The sequence below is a fragment of the Crinia signifera genome, chromosome 5, assembly GCF_055691185.1.
Source record: "Crinia signifera chromosome 5, ASM5569118v1, whole genome shotgun sequence".
NCBI lineage: Eukaryota > Metazoa > Chordata > Amphibia > Anura > Myobatrachidae > Crinia > Crinia signifera.
In genome coordinates, this window is record NC_139221.1 from 169340496 (window position 1) to 169357024 (window position 16529).

The 16529-nt window shown below is 43.8% G+C and overlaps 1 protein-coding gene across 8 annotated transcripts in view; it reads right to left on the reverse strand.

Annotated features, from left to right (window-relative positions):
* LOC146080714 (poly(rC)-binding protein 3-like) overlaps positions 1 to 16529 on the reverse strand; it is a 517154-nt gene that overhangs the window by 240155 nt on the left and 260470 nt on the right. Inside the window, exon 4 of one of the 8 annotated variants that reach the window (XM_083188280.1) lies at positions 4086 to 4184. The exons of the other annotated variants lie outside the window; for them this stretch is intronic. The gene's annotated coding sequence lies outside the window, so the exon portion shown is untranslated. The remainder of the gene's footprint in view (positions 1 to 4085; positions 4185 to 16529) is intronic. 8 annotated transcript variants of the gene reach the window in all.

Below are 16529 nucleotides of genomic sequence, written 5' to 3' on the forward strand. Positions count from 1 at the left end.
CAGGACATGGGGGGAAATGCACTCTTATTTCCTCTGTAGATTCTAATTGAAAGTTGCAAGGGACTGTATACTAAATGAATAAATATTTTATTTATCAAATAAGCTGAGAAGAAACTGACTTTGCTCATGATCTGAGCCCAGTGCAGTAGACTTCTGTAGGGTTTCACCCTTGCCTAAGAGTGCACAAATGTGCTTCTGTGGATGCTGCCCTATCCAGGTCATCCCCAAGAGCAGAGAAGACGGTGTACACAAATTGTAATGAAACATGAAAACTAACCCAAACACTTGTAAAAGGGATATAATTAAACATTTACTTCACTGCAAGCCATAGCATTGTATGCAATCTATGGTCTGACTAGTGTGCAGTCACATATATGAAGTGTTTAGAAATGACCATCGGAACAACAGCAGTAAGCAGAGTATTACAAATGTAAGTCTTTTCACTCTAAGCCTACAAAACTCTTTATTTCTAATACACCATGTACTACAAATTATTTTTCTGCATCCCTCTCCATGGTATTCTTTCAAAGCTCACTCCACTTGAAGCTCTAAACACATTTGTTCCTCGATCACCCACCCCCCTCTTATTAATAATCATGAGATTTTTACTTATCTCTATACATTGACATTAACATCCACAATCTGTGCCACAAACAACATTCACAAACCACCTGCATCTACACTAGGGATGAGTGCACTCGGATTCGGGGAATCCGGACACCCCTGAACACTCCCCTATCCGAACGCGCTCTTGATCCTGTTCGGGTATTCCCACCCAGGCCCGGAGCGCACCTTTTTGGCGCTCGCGAACGCCGAAAAGGTGTGCACTGTCCGGACACTATCACTATATAAGGATGGCTGGGCAGGCACCATGTTCACTCCAGTCTAGGAGATTGAACAGTGTACATGTGTCTGGCAGTCTTCCCTGGCACCCGCTCACATGCTCACTGCAACCTGCATGGTGTAGTCATTTTAAATACTACACTGCTGATAGTGCAATTAGTTATGAGTAAAAGTACTGAACACAAGAGAAATGGCGGAGGCTAGCACTCCACCTCAGTCAGGATAGTCACTGAAAATACAGTACCGCTGAGGTGCTCACCACAGTTGGAGCAGTCCAGTGAATGCACTAGGTGAGGTAACAAACAGGGGTAATACAGCCAGACCAAGTATGCCAGACCTCTGCCACCAGTTGCTTTGCCAAGGGTACAAACTGGGAGTATGTTGTCAGTGTCCAGTGTTATTTCCTGCAGTAGAAGTAGAGCGTCCGCAGCCCAAAATCACAGAGGATTTGCTGGGGGCCGAATCGGCAGGGCCAGGAGGATGTGAGTAGGCGACTACGGCCCAGGGAGCACGCGAGCAGGATGACGTCGTCACCTCCTGCGCGGACAGCGGTAGTGTGTCCCTAACGAGAACACTTCCTACATACACCGCTCACCGTTACAGGGAGAAACCAGCGCCCAACAGCCAGCCCGCTGCAGCACCCGGGGAGGACACGGAGAGAAACCGGCAGGAGTCCCAAGACGCCGAATAGAGTACCCAAGATGGCGCCTGGTCTCAGCAGCACCAGAGACAGGAGGAAGCAGACCAGGAGTCTCCCTGCGTCTAAATCAAGCCGGTCAAGTGGGCACCAAGCGGTCCAACAGCATCAGGGGGGCACCGGAGAACAAAGCAAGCAGGGCAGGGAAGTCTAAATCCCTGCAGGCAGGATAAAAAACAGGATTTTCCAATCATGGTCCAGTGTACAGACCAAGTGATTTTGTATCTTGATCTTTTGTCCAGAATGTGGGTGGCAGTAGGACATTCCCGTAATGAGGGCCCTGCAGGGCAAAAAGATCAAAAAAGATAAAAAAGATCAAGATACAACATCACTTGGTCTGTACAATGGACCGTGTTATATATATTTTGTAATGCCCTTGTGGGCTCACTTATGAGGGCAAGACTATTAGGACTTTCCGTGAAAGGATGAACCAGCATCGGTCATCGATCCAACTTACCTATGCCACCGCTGCTACTGATAAACCAGCGGCAGCGCACTTTTTGAGAATGAATCATCAAATATCATCAATGACTTATATGATCATTGATTGGGTCCCACCAAGGGGAGGAGACCATTGTTTATTATCACTATGAAAAGAAGCCCGATGGATACAAAAGTTGGACACTATTGCTCCGAGGGGGCTTAATGAGTACAACTCACTGAGTGTCTCTTTCTAGGTTAGTTCCGAGATATATGTTCAATACTAAAAATAGTGTATTAGTGCGCCTGGTGATAAATTTTTTAGAAAAAGTGTAAAAATTATAAAAATAAGGAACAGATTTAATTGGTGTGTTGTTGTTTGTTATGTCTGTTATATGTAGGTATGTGGACCTTTGATGCAAACATGTGGTATAGAATCTGATTTGTGAAGTACTATGACAAAAAGAGGTCTTCACAGGTTTGTTACATAAATTAGCATAATAAAATGAGGCTTACCGGCTTGTAAAAATAATAAGTACTGTAATATACAGAAATGTTGGCTTTATTTATTGATATGATTGGTGGCACGCAGGGATGCTTTGCGTTCCACATTGTCATAATTACAGCAGTGTGATACAAGCCGCCCCCGTTCTGTGGAATGCAAGGATTTCCACGTTCCACAGCGATTCAGGGCTCTGACCGGCGGAAGTGATGCGGCAATAGCAACTTCTGCATGGTGGAACGCACGCCAGCCGGTGGAACGCACGCCGCGGCTGGCATTGAGTGTAACAGTGACGGGGTGCTCACCTAGCACTGTATATGAAAATTGGTAAGAGTTATGGCTGACTATATTTAACATCATGGTTATATTTCGCAGTATAGATATGTACTAGGGAGCATTGTTAATATGTTGAGAGTTACTTGAATGGCACTTCCGGGATTTGTAAGTGGGAGTTGCCAATATACCTGTGTGTGAGCATATAAGGTCCACATTTATTCATTGTTGGTTGTACAATGGTGGAGGCAGGAGAAAGGGGGGCCTTGACAAAGGTCTATGTTTAGACCGAAACGTTGACCGTTAACCCACTGTCACATAATGGAATAATCAGCTGTGGTATGTAATACATTTTCTGCAAGCAAAAAGGATCGGTGAATGCACCCATTTTTTTGTTGTTTTATATATATATATATATATATATATATATATATATATAGACAGGGGGTACGGGTGGCACTCCAACGGATTTCAAAACAAAGGACCTTCAACAGGTAACAGTTTATTCTATATATAGAATATATACTTTATTCTATATATATATATATATATATATATATATATATATATGTATATTCACACAAAAACACACACACACGAAACACATATCAACATGGTACCCTGGAGAATGTTGACTACTATCGAAAACATTTTGAATTGGGTTGCATTGGAAGGGCTCTTGTTCTCAGCTAAAGCCACATCCATCTGTTCATGTTGTAACTTAATCAGACAAGTTAAAATGACTTGTGTGGCTTTCAGAGAACAATTCTTTTGAAAACTGCTCTGTCTTCTGACTAGTTATAAATAGCCTAGTGGCTAACATAAGAATAGAGTTAGGGCCTAAAACACAGGGTGAGGGTGACCTTATGTAGGGTAGCTATAAAAAGAAATTATATTTCAGCAGAACTTAATCCTCAGATTATCCAAGGGAATCCCTATTGTTACAGAGGACTGGCTAAAATCCCAATACTGTACCTCCCCTGCCCTGTCAAAGGCATGATGTAATTTATCTCACTATCGAATAGTAATGCCATGCTATTATACATAATAATTTAGTCTCTCTGGATGTGACTGTAAGAATATCAATGATTTTATTTAACTGTAAAAACAATAGGACATTTCAACACTTGAGATGTAAATTATACACTGTGTCTGTGTGCTTTTTATGTAGAGCATACTTATACTATTTATAGAATACAAAAGCAGCTGACAGACATCAGCCCCAGATGATGTCAAGTACATTATGCATATGCCAATTTTTTTCTCTATAAATGAAAACATTATAATTACCACAACATAACAGAAATGCCATATTATCTAAGGAACAAATTAGAAGAAATTGGAACATACTTGCTATTTAACTTGTGTTTTATTAGATGTTAGTTTACCAAGTATCAATGAATATTATGTAAATCTGTAATCATTACTTCCCCATTCAATTTCCTTGTCCTGTTAATAAAAGGTAACGCTTAAGACAGGATTTATTTGTATTAATATGTTGGCACTAATAAAACATTGAAAGGAATATAATGAAATATTTATAGCTGTCAACACACAGATTACTGACAATATGGGATTTAGGTCATGTCAACACAAAAATTCAGATTTCATGAAAGTGGCATAACATGTCTAAAACTAGGCAAATCTATTTAAATACTAATGCACATTTATAGGAATCACATTTGGAAACTTTTATAATCTTGATATAAAAATTACATATAGTACAGATTATAATATATAAGGTTACACTACTGGCAAAATGTTTTAGAACTATCCCACTTTTTTATTTATGCAGTTGAATACATAAATATACTCTAAAATAATAATAATAAAAAAACAATAAAAACCACTGGGGATAAAATAAACCAGTAATTCACATTTCCTTTTATCTAAGTTTAATTTTATCTAAGTTTAATAACCATTTTTAACAGACTCAATACGGGAAATTTGCTAAGATGGGAGTTCTGTTTCACATGGGATATTGCTATGGGCACAGTGGCATAACAGGTCCGCAGACCCCGTGGCGGCTTGGGGAGGATGCTTGCTGTGCCGACAGACAGGCATAGGAGCATCAGAAACCCGGGCAGGCATCACATCCGTGCGTCTCCTTCTCTCCTGAGTGCAGTGTTTGAGATGCTGGAGAGGAGGGGAGCTGATGTGCTCTACCCTTGTCCGTCTCAGCCACACAGCAGACGAGTTCACAAACCCCCCACTTCAGACACCCGTCCTGGCAGCTGTATTACCCATCCTCCCTTTCCACACAGAGGCACCTGGCCGGTTGCTGTGTTCTATCCACAACCTGCAGTCAGGCACCGGTAGCAGCAGCTAGTTCTTCCCACAATCAGGCACCCGGTAGATTATGTGTCTTGTCGTTGTGTCCCCCCCGTCCCCCCCTGCTTAGGCACCCAGCAGCTCTCCTACTCCTCCTCCCCAGTTCTCACGGTCCCCCCTGCCCCGATCTGGCACCCGGTAGCAGTTGTGCTCTCCCCCTGCCCTCAGGCACACAGAAGGCAAGTTGTCTGCGCTCTGAATCCCCTCCATCTTCAGGCAACCTGATCTCGCGGCTGTGTCCCCCCTCCCTCACCATACCTGCTAAGGCACCTGGATGCGGTGCTCTCTCCACTCCCACCCGACTCGTCAGGCACAAGTCTGATGCCGTGCCTCCTTCCCTCATCAAGCAGCTAATCCATCCCTGTCCCCCCTTCAGGCATCCAGACCCCCCACCAGTCTGACACCCTGCTGCTTTTGTATTGTGGATAATCATCTGTTTTTATCCTAATAAATATCCCTTTAATGCACCATGAAGCGCCCCTCTCTATCTATTCTTGTCTAGATTGTTACCTCCGTGGATCCAGGTGATGTGTTATATTGGAGAGGGAGCTGCAGCAAGTGATCTGGACTTTGGAGCGATTAACTCTGTGTGTCACACAAGGAGTTTATGCTGGACATTTGGTTATTCGAACAGCGCTTGCGAAGCGTGGCGAGCGCAGCGAGCCCGCGAGGGGCGGCGGTGCGCGTCCTCCGACCTTTTCATACCCCTACTATCCACGTCGGCGTGGAGTTGAGAAAATAAAGTGTGGCGAGCGCAGCGAGCCACCGAGCCCGAAGCGTGGCGAACGGACGCGTATACCTGTGAAGTTATACGCGTCCCCTCGCGGGGCTCGCTGCGCTTGCCACGCTTCGGGCTCGGTGGCTCGCTGCACTCGCCACACTTTATATTCTCAACTCCACGCCGACGTGGATAGTAGGGGTATGAAAAGGTCGGAGGACGCGTACCGCCGCCCCTCGCAGGCTCGCTGCGCTCGCCACGCTTCGGGTTGGCGTCAATCGTGGGGTGCCGTTAAGGGGGTAAAATTTGGGGTCTGGGGACTACTTTACATTGAATCCAATGTAAAATAGGGTCCCAGGGGCCCTATTCACATTTGATTCAATGTAAAAATCGGGTCGATCGCTTTGGTCGCATCGCATGCGATTTGGTCGCATGCGATGCGACCGACGCGATTTTTCCGACCCGATCACCCCGATACAAATCGGTGTGGCCGTGCTAGGAAACAAGTACCTTCACTTTGGCCACAAGCCCTGGAGGGATGCTTTGTACATCAGCATATATATATATATATATATATATATATATATATATATATATATATATATATATACAAAAAGCAGGAGGCACACACTTTGAAGTAGATTTTGTTGGTGCAAGGTCCATAAAAGTGAGACAGAATCACTCCTTCCACACTGGATAATGGAGAAGCCGACCCGACCCGACACCCCTGAAACAGCTGTTGGGTCAGCTGTTTAACCCTTGTTAACCCTTGCAGTGGCGTAACAACAAATAGTGCCCCCCCCCCCCCCCGCCTTGAACATTTCGCCCCCCCCCGCCACCGTGGCTGGGACAGATATATGCAGAGGGAGGCAAGGTGGTACCTCGGGTGTAGCGGCGGGAACTGAGGGGTGCTGGGGGACCTGGTGCGGCATCTGCAGTGTCCGGGAAATGAAGCGCTGAGAGCGGACACTGCGGACGGACAGAGGCGGCAGAGTTTGAGAATTCAAAAAATAGGCGGCTGATTGGCTGAGAGGGAACTCTCACCTAATCAGCAGCCTCGGCCACCACTATTAGGGGTGCTGCTGTCCTGTGCTGTTAGGGTTGCTGTATATAAATCCAGCGGTGTTGCTGTATGAGTGCACTGCTGGCGCGTGTTGATGCAGAAATGGAAGAGGAGGACACACAATTTAAAGATTAGGAACCAATTCCTTGTGCTGAAGCTGCTACCACTAGTCATTGACAATGCAATTTCATCAATGTTGTCTTCTAAGGCCGATTCCCAATGTCATAGAGGGCATGTCAAATCCAAAAAGCTAAAATGAGTAACAAAAAAAAAAAAATGTAAACTACAGTATCTGATGAGAAATGTAACATAGTCAATATGCCATTTAGGACACAAAGTGGAAAGGAAAGGCTAAAGCACTGGCCTATGTTCATGACGTGGTTCAGCTTTTCATAAAGTTGGAAGCCCTCTTCCCTCTCAAAATCTTTGTAAAAAAATGGTTAAAGCACAACTATCACAAATGGGTGCCGAATGACTCACCTACACTCGGGATTCTGATGGTTGTTTCTCCGACATCGGAATCCATACTGTCAGAAGCCCGACAGTTGGAATGACTTGCAAGGGATATTGTCCCTCATGGGAGACCACAACCCCCATGGAGGGAGAATAGAATAGGTGCTAGTGCAGCTCACCACCAAGCCTGCAAGGGGCTTGAATGCGCTTGCCCTACTGTCAGGCTCATACAACAGTCTTAGAATTACCCCTCGGCTTATACAACAAACTTAGCAGCACCCCTGGGCTTATACAACAGACAAAGCAACACCCCTGGGTTTATACAGATGACAGAGCAACTCTTTTAGGGCCCAAACAAACCAATTATTTCAGCCACCGTTATTGCAGACCCTGTTGCTGAAATGGTTTGTTAAACTGTGCATGTCCTGTTTATGTAGGACAATTCCATCATGCACCTCTTTTTTTGTGGTGGTCCAAACAAACCAATCATTTCGGCCACAGTTGTGGCAGAATAGAATAGGTTTGGATGTGCTGCAGAAACCGTGTGATATAATTAAACATACGCCGCAGCGGCACAAACAAAGAGATCAGGCGCACAATTTGTTAACAATGTGAGAAAAGAAAGAAGGGGAAGGGAATGCAATATAAATTAAATAAATTAAGTAATTTTTACACCTGCAGCTCTCACATAGGGCAGTATTCAATGAGAAAAATTTGCCATGTTTTATGGCGAGTTTGTGCTTTTCTTGCGTTGGACGGAGACTTTTGCTCTCAAAAAGCAAGCAACCCTATTCAACGTGCACTTCTCGCCGTCTTTCTAAGTGATTTTCGCCGTGTCTCTCCGTGTAGCAATTCTCCTTCTTTTCATGGAGAAGTGGAATGTGAACTTTTTAAATAAAAGGTTTTTTGTTTTCATTTTGGTGTAAAAAAATCAGGAATTTTATTCTGTGAAGGGGCATGCTATTTTTATTCATGTGCTTATAGCACATGAATATATATTTTAATTTAAAAAAAATATATATATATATTTTTTTACACAGAGCAGCCAGCAGGGGGCCGGGAGCCGAGCTCATAGCTCTCTGGAAGGTTGCTGGGGCACCATGTTAACCAAATGGCAGCACTTTATACTGGAATAATCCCTCTGGGGTAGAGAAGGCTACTGTTGCCTAAGGCTATTGTTGCCTTCTGTTAAAGGACCCTGCCAATAACCTTTTGTCAAATCAAGTGTATGGGTAAGAATTAACCTCCTGCTTTATACTGTCTGCTTTGCTTTGGGTATGTGATATAGCCTTCTTTTAATGACCACCCTGGGTGGAGTCATAACATCATGTTGGATGTGTCTTCCGGAATGGCAGAAAAGGAAGTTCACCACTTCCTGTTTCTGTCCAGGAGTAAGCATGACTTTAATGCATCCCTCTACCACAAGGCAGCCATTTGTACATGGCACACAACACCTGTCCCTAGCGCTCATATTTTGTCTTTGACTTTAATGGATGTATAACTGGTCCACAAAATGAGTGATGTTAGGTTTGAATGATGGCACGGTTGTTCTTCCCACCCTTCTTTCAATAGATCCAGAGTCCCTTTGGGCTGTCTCTCATAGAGGAGCTCAAATTCACTAAACCCTGTAGAGGATTGGGGTACCTCTCTGACCGCGAACTTCAGATAAGGTAGAAGCAGATCCCAATCTCATTTTCATTGTCACTGTTCTCTTTATCATTTGCTTAAGGGTTTGATTAAACCTTTCTAACAGGCCATCTGTTTGCGGGTGGTACACTGAGGTGGTAATCCTGTCTACTTTTAAAACCTTCATAAGTGTAGAAACAAAAGGGGTACCTTGGACATGATTAGTAGCTCTCTGGTAATGGTGCCAGGTTTCATATTACGGAGGAGTATAGCCTCCGGGTACCTGGTGACATTGGGGTTTATTCTAGTTCATTCTTTCTGAAAAAAAACATCTTAGATGGACAAAACCATGTGCACTGCAGGGGGGCAGATGTAACATGTGCAGATAGAATTAGATTTGGGTGAGTTATTTTGTTTCTGTGCAGGGAAAATACTGACTGCTTTATTGTTACACTGCAATATAGATCTCACTTTGAAGAAAAACCTCACCCAAATCTAATTCTCTCTGCACAAGTTACATCTGCCCCACCCGCAGTGCACATGGTTTTGTCCATCTAAGAAGGATTTTGTCAGAAAGAATGAACTAGAATAACCCCCATAATCAACTATTACCAAGAGAAAAAGAGTTCAGTGTGTACCAGGGCACCGATCACATTTAAAGTGGACTGGTATCTCGCATTGAGAAAGTACCCAAAAAGGAAAACAAATACAGCGGAATAGTGAAGTATTGTATAGATCCAAAATATCAAATGAATCTTCAAATGCTAAAGCGTTAGGACTCGTACCCAAGAAATTAGCTTACTGTTTAAGGTAGACTGATATGATGCCTTGATAAAGATATTCCATATATCGAAACCGGTCGGATACAAGGTAGAATACCAGGACAGAAGAACCCTGGATGCAGTGTGAGGGAAGCAAAGCCCACAAGGGATGCCTGTTGATTTTACATAGTGCTTTTTTGTCTGCAATTTATTGTGGACAACCACTCGGGGTGAGTGTCCTGTATTGTCTGCTACCCCTGTCTTTTACTATTGTATTGTGCGAATTTAAATTTTGCTACACCATGATCCATCTCTTCTGTTTCATATACTGAGTGAAAGTGGAAGACGGTGGCCATTTTATCCTGTGGTGACGGATGTGTCCCTCCATGTGCGATATCAGTCTAGCTTAAACAGTAGGCTAATTTCTTGGGTACGAGTCATAACAGAACAGGGAGGATTCTGCTTGGTATACACCCGCAGCCACCATACTTGCCAACGGCCAAGCCCTTTTTCCCATATTGCAATCGATCGGCTATCCCTGTTTCTAGTAGTCCTGCTGCACATGACTAGGTTTGCTGCATTCAAAGCACACCATGGGAGGCGGAGCCTTTGGTTTAACCACTGGGACCTGAATTATGGGCTTTGGCATTGGCATGTATCCTGGGCTGGCTTTATTCAGCTTTCCCAGTGTCAGGTGCCACTCAGTTACCTCTGCCAGCTCTTTAAATGTCTGGGGGTCAGCCTAAAGGGCCCACTGCTAAACTGAGCAATCTAACACCCGCATAGTCATTGTCCCCCCGGGACAAGCATTCAGGAAGTTCACATGTGCCGGGTGTTTGGTAATGTATTTAAGTGTGTTATGTGCTTTGATATATATAGTAGACAGAAAGTCCCGGCACTCAAAAATAAATAGTTAAAATTGCACTCACTGCATCAATACTTGCTGTGGTGCCATCCCAGGTGATCCTAGAACCCCAATATAGCGTATCCAGTAAGGCGGCACTCACTCAGACTTGATAAAAACGTCCTTTGTTCATTTAACAGTTTTGAGGTTTGATATTTTATTAACTCAAGTGTTATCCCTTATGAGACAAAACACATTCGGTACTTATGTAAACTGTGAACTGGCTGAAGCAATTGTGAAGAGCCTTTTGAAACTTAAAGTGAAACCATTTTAAATTTTTATGGTATGTTAATAATAATAATAATAATAATAATAATAATAATAATAATACAAAATTGGGAGCTATTTTGTATTGGAATATACAGACCTTTAGAGGTTACCAAGCGGTGACCAATATATGGGTGCCAATCATTCTTGTGCATATCAGTGGCGTGCGGTGGGGTGAGGCAGGTGAGGCACAGCCTTTCCTGTCGTACTACCATATACGACAGAGTTTTGAGTTTATAAAGTATGCAAAAAATACAAAGAATATATAAAAAAATTTGGCTACCTGGCTACCTTTTCTGTGCATCTCTTATCAAAACTCAGTGAATCCCCAACAGTATATACTGCTGCATATGTGTATAATTGTATAATGCTGGTATGTACCCCAGGGCTCATATATTGTGTGCAGGTCTAACTCTGGTACTTTCCAGGGACTCCTCAGTCATTTACCTCACCGCACGTCCCTGGTGTGTATATATATATATATATATATATATATATATATATATATATATACACACACACACAGTAAATATATATACTTTATATATGTATATATTCAATATGACAATCACATTTGATAGGACAAGTACATGCATATATAATAAATATAATCTCACTTCTATATTGATGCTAGTGCTGTGAAAAGCCATCATTCCCAGATGCTTGCAACAAAGATACTTTCTAGTTTGTCTGATTCCCAACACCCTGTTTCCAGCAAATAGTCACACAAATTCATGAATGGATGCAGTACACACATCCTATATCTAACCTTCATTAACTAAACCTTCATTAACTAAATGTACTAAATAAACCTTTTCCCAGTTAAAACCTATTGCCCATGGATTTCATGCTTAATGCTAAAACCAAAGCGACCCAGTTTGCTTCAGCAGATACATTTCAGCATTTACCCTTGGAGTCAAGAATGTCAAGCTGCACTGGATTTCCTAAACTATTTGAATGACAGAATAGACATGGTTACTGTACATTACTTTGTATGGACCCAAATGACCTTACAGTACTTAAGGCTCTGGGCAGTATTCAATTACTTTTTTCAGCATGTGCAGCGAATCCTGTTTAGGATTCGTTGCATATACGCCGCGTTTGGGAGTGCTGGAGCATTCTCACCCTATTCAACACCGCAGGGGTTCACTGCCTCTGATGGCGATTTTTAACCGGAGGACGAGATGGAAGCCTTCCTGCCTGCGCCTGACACTTCTGTGGGAGAAGGAGGGCTCCCAGGGACACAGGCAGCAGAAGCTGCCCTCCGGGAGAGGATTGGGTGGAGGGAGCCGCTGCGCTGGTACCGCTCGTGCATGTCATGAGCGGGACCAGTGTGCAGTGAATATTATTGGCGTATGTGTAAAAAAAAAAAAATATATATATATATTCATGTGCAGCAAGCACATGAATAAAAATAGCAAGCCCCTTCACATAATAAAATTACTATTTTTTTGACACCAAATAAAAAAAACTTTATTTTAAAAGATCACATTCCAGTTCACCTTAAAAAGATGGCGATTGCTAAACAGTGACACATGCCGAAAATCACATTGAAAGCAATACGCGATCCGAGCATTAAATACACTCACGGCGAAATACGTCAAATGTAAGTGAAAATCCCATTAAAAAAACAACAGCGAATTGCAGTCAGCATGAAATGGAGAACTGGCCGGCATTCATTGTTCGCTTTCGGCGAACAGAGAACATTGAATAGGGTGAATCAGATTTTCAGTGAAAAAGATTCACCGCAGAGAGTGAAAACAGCCCGATTTTCCGTAAAAAAAACTGAATCCTGAGCATTAAATACTGTTCTCTGATGTACTGTATAAACTCCCATAGTACTGAAATAAATTTCAAATGAACTAAGGAGTTTCTATGCCACAATGCATTGTTAAGTATCATAGAAAACATTTGTACATTGGTAGCTAATATAATATGCACTGTGATCGTTTTACATTCTATTAAAAAGAAAGATACTGAGAAATTACTTTTTTCTAAAAAATAAAAAAAAAACACAATAAATGACTCCTAGCATATTATCTTTCTACAAAGAACTCAAATAATTCATGCAAGAGATATTTTGGAGTAATATTAGTACCATTTGAAAGTTTTCACATGTACTATTGCATGTATCCCAACTGTCCCAGTATTCACGGGAACGCCCCTTTTCTTCTCCCACCCGAAGCCGGCAGTGTCTCGTTGCAGGGGAAAGGGCAGTTGGGAGTCCTCTCTGTCACCCGCTGCCAGTGGTGAATAGAATCTGTGAGCATGCACACAGCGTCTATTCCTGCAGGGTGGGGCTATGGCCAGCAGCCTCCAAACCCTGGTCATGCGGCAAAATGGGGCATGACCTCGGGGGAGTGACGTGATTTGTAGGCGATACCTATTTTGCCTCCAGGCCATACCCCCAAATTTCAGGTGTGTAAGCGTTCCTCCAGACATTATTCAAAATTTGAGAATATGTTATTGTGCTTCTACTACTGTATTTGCCCATACTAAATGACACATTGGTAATGTCAGACACAGTTCAGCAATGTTTTTATCTGCGAATGTCGGAGTCACACTGAACATGCCTACCAAGGGGCCAATTTAGGATTGCGCAAACCGATCCGAAACCGCCAAAGCCCCAATGGTCGGGGTTTGCACATGAGCATTTCTGCGCATGAGCAAACCACGGACATGAACAGCTTCGGCGGGTTACACACTCGCTGCTCTATTTGCTGTGAGGAGAGAGGACCAGGAGTGGGCAGGGGGCGGAAGCAGAGGAAGGCCTAACGTTTTCTAGACGTCCCTATAAAAATGCTGGGCGTTCCCCTGGGAACACAGGTGTGGCGTTCCCTCCCATCCCCTCTCAGATGTACTCCTACAGAAGTAAAATTCAGTTTAGACTGATGGTCATCAACCTTTGAATGATTTCTCTCCCCTTTGGCTACATGCGAGGGTATGTGTTTGTGTACATCCCCTTGCATTGTACCAAGGGTATTCGGTGGCAGGGGGGGTGGGCATTTGGCCGGGTTGCGTTTATTGCCCCAATTTTGTATGTGCAGTCGCAGAACAATATTATATGCACAGAGGTTGCTTCATTGCCACGCGCAATGCACACATTTACAGACTGACTGTATGGTCCTGCCACTAAACTCAGCTACATCTAGAAGCTTCCCACCAGCTCATCTTTCAGCCCCACCGAAATAATCATTCAGAAGAATCAAAGTTACCTTTACATAAGGATAAATAATGTGCATATGTAAGCATTCATGTGAGCACTTTGAATACGTGGTAAGAAGTTTAAAAGATACCTTTATGGGCATTTCTGACACCCGCTACAAGAAAGCTTCATGTAAGCTGAAGGGTGATTCCATAGAGGATATACAACACGGACCCACAACAACAGAGGATTCCTACTAGGGACTCTTTTTTACATAAATATTCTTATTTGACCTACTACGCTATATATGTGTTTTGTTTATTTTTAACTTTTATGTATGAAAACGACAACACTAAGAAAGGATACACTCCAGTGGCGTAACTTCAAATATTGCCCCCCCCCCCCCCGCCAAAGGTTTCTGGTGCTCCCCCCTCCCTCTCCCTGCCCGCCACCCATATACTAACTTACTCGGAGTCCGGCTGTCAGCGATGCGGGCAGCGGGTGGGAGACGGGATGTCATCAGTGCGGGTGGGAGCTGGGATGCCTGTCGGCGCTGCGGTGGTCCCGGCTCCCGTCCTGGCTTCATTCTTATATGAAGAACGGACCATCACAAAATGTCCGCCCCCATACTGAACTGTCTGCTATATGGGGGCAGACATTTTATGATGGTCCGTCTCCATAGGCTCAGAATGAAGTCAGGACGGGAGCCTGGACCACCACAGCGCTGACAGGTAAAGCTGCGGGGCATAGGGGGCATTACAATAGCACCGCAGCCCCCCCAGCGCCCGCACTTACACTGCGCCTCCCCGCGACCGCGGGGGCTGAGGTGCTATTGTTACGCCACTGATACACTCACTCATTATTGACATCATTCCACCATTAATGTATGTATATTTCTCTCCATAGTCAGCGCAACATTGGTAACCTTATGCTTCTTTATTTGAATTGTTCAGTTTATGTGTTTGGTGACACATTTGGTATTGCTACCATAATTGATGCCCAGTGATTTCTGTCCTTTTCCTGTATGTTATTGAAAGCAGCTGTATTTCTTCCCACCTGCTGCATTAGATCTAACCAGACTTGCCTATCCTTCCCGAACATCGTGTCCCCCCTTCCGCCTCCCCCCCAGGAAGGTGGGCAAGTCTCCCGCATCGGCCACGCTACCCCACGCTTCCCTGCTGTGCTAAATTAAGATTTTTCCGGCCCTGCGGCGAAAATGATGCAAATCGCATTATTTTGTGTCTTTTTACCCCCCCCCCCCCATCCACAGACCCGCAAATTGTCTCCATTACCTGCCATGGGGCGTGGCTTGGTGACGTCCACCTCATCCAACCCCCTGAGATGCTACTACCTTGTCTCCTCTCCATTCTTCTCCCGGAGAGGAGAAATGAAAAGTAGACAAGTATGGATTTAACTGCTTTATGCTTCTGTGTAATTCTGGAGGTTGGTGGCCTATTCATCTCCTTTCTCTAACCTAAACAGGTGCCCACATGTCCTATGCATAGTAGTCAAAGTAAACAGAGCTCCTGACAGTTCCTTATACTGACCCCGGATATATTTGAGGATATTGATCATGTCCACTCTTAAATATATTTTCTCCAGCGTAAACATACCCAGCCTAGCAAACCTCATAGCGCATGGACTCTAGACTCCTGATCCATTTAGCAGCCCTTCTCTGCACCTTTTTTAAATTGGTATATGGTCGACAGCACTAAGGTCGACATGCATTGGGTTCACCACTGAAGGTAGACATGAGCCAAGGTGGATACATGGGAAGTTTCACTTGGACTTATGTCATTAGGTCGACACACGTATTAGGTCGACAGTCATGGGTTTTTCACTTTTTTTGGAGCCGACATGTGCTGTATTTTTTACCCTACCATCCACTAGGGCAGGGCTGGGCAACACCGGCCCTCCAGATGTTAATGAACTACACATCCCAGGATGCTTTGCATTAGTTTTGCTATGTGGCCATGCTGAAACTGATGCAAGGCATGCTGGGATGTGTAGTTCATCAACATCTGGAGGGCCGGTGTTGCCCAGCCCTGCACTAGGGCGTGGTGGGAGGATAAAAAAGCGATTGCAGCAAGCCATGCAAGGGGATGCGGCGCACCATTGTGGTGTCCATGTCAACTGTGTCAACTAGACCATGTCGGCATATTGCTTGTGTCGAGCTAATGACATGTTGACCTAAGCTCATGTTGGCCTAAGCTTGTGCATCAACCTTGGCTCATTTTGACCTTTACTGTTTGACCCAATGTATGTTGACATTAGTGTTGTCGACCCTATGACCCATACCTTCCAATTCAATAATATCCTTTTTATGGTGTGGTTCCCAGAATTGCACACTGAATTCCAGATGAGACCACACCAATGCTTTATATATTGAATTGATAACCTGCACAATTTAATGTAAATCTGCAAAAACTGACACTTTACTTAGTAGGCCATCTTCTATATCAGTAATAAATATTGTATATTGAAGAGAATTGGTTCCAGCACCGAACCCTGGACTACACCACTTAA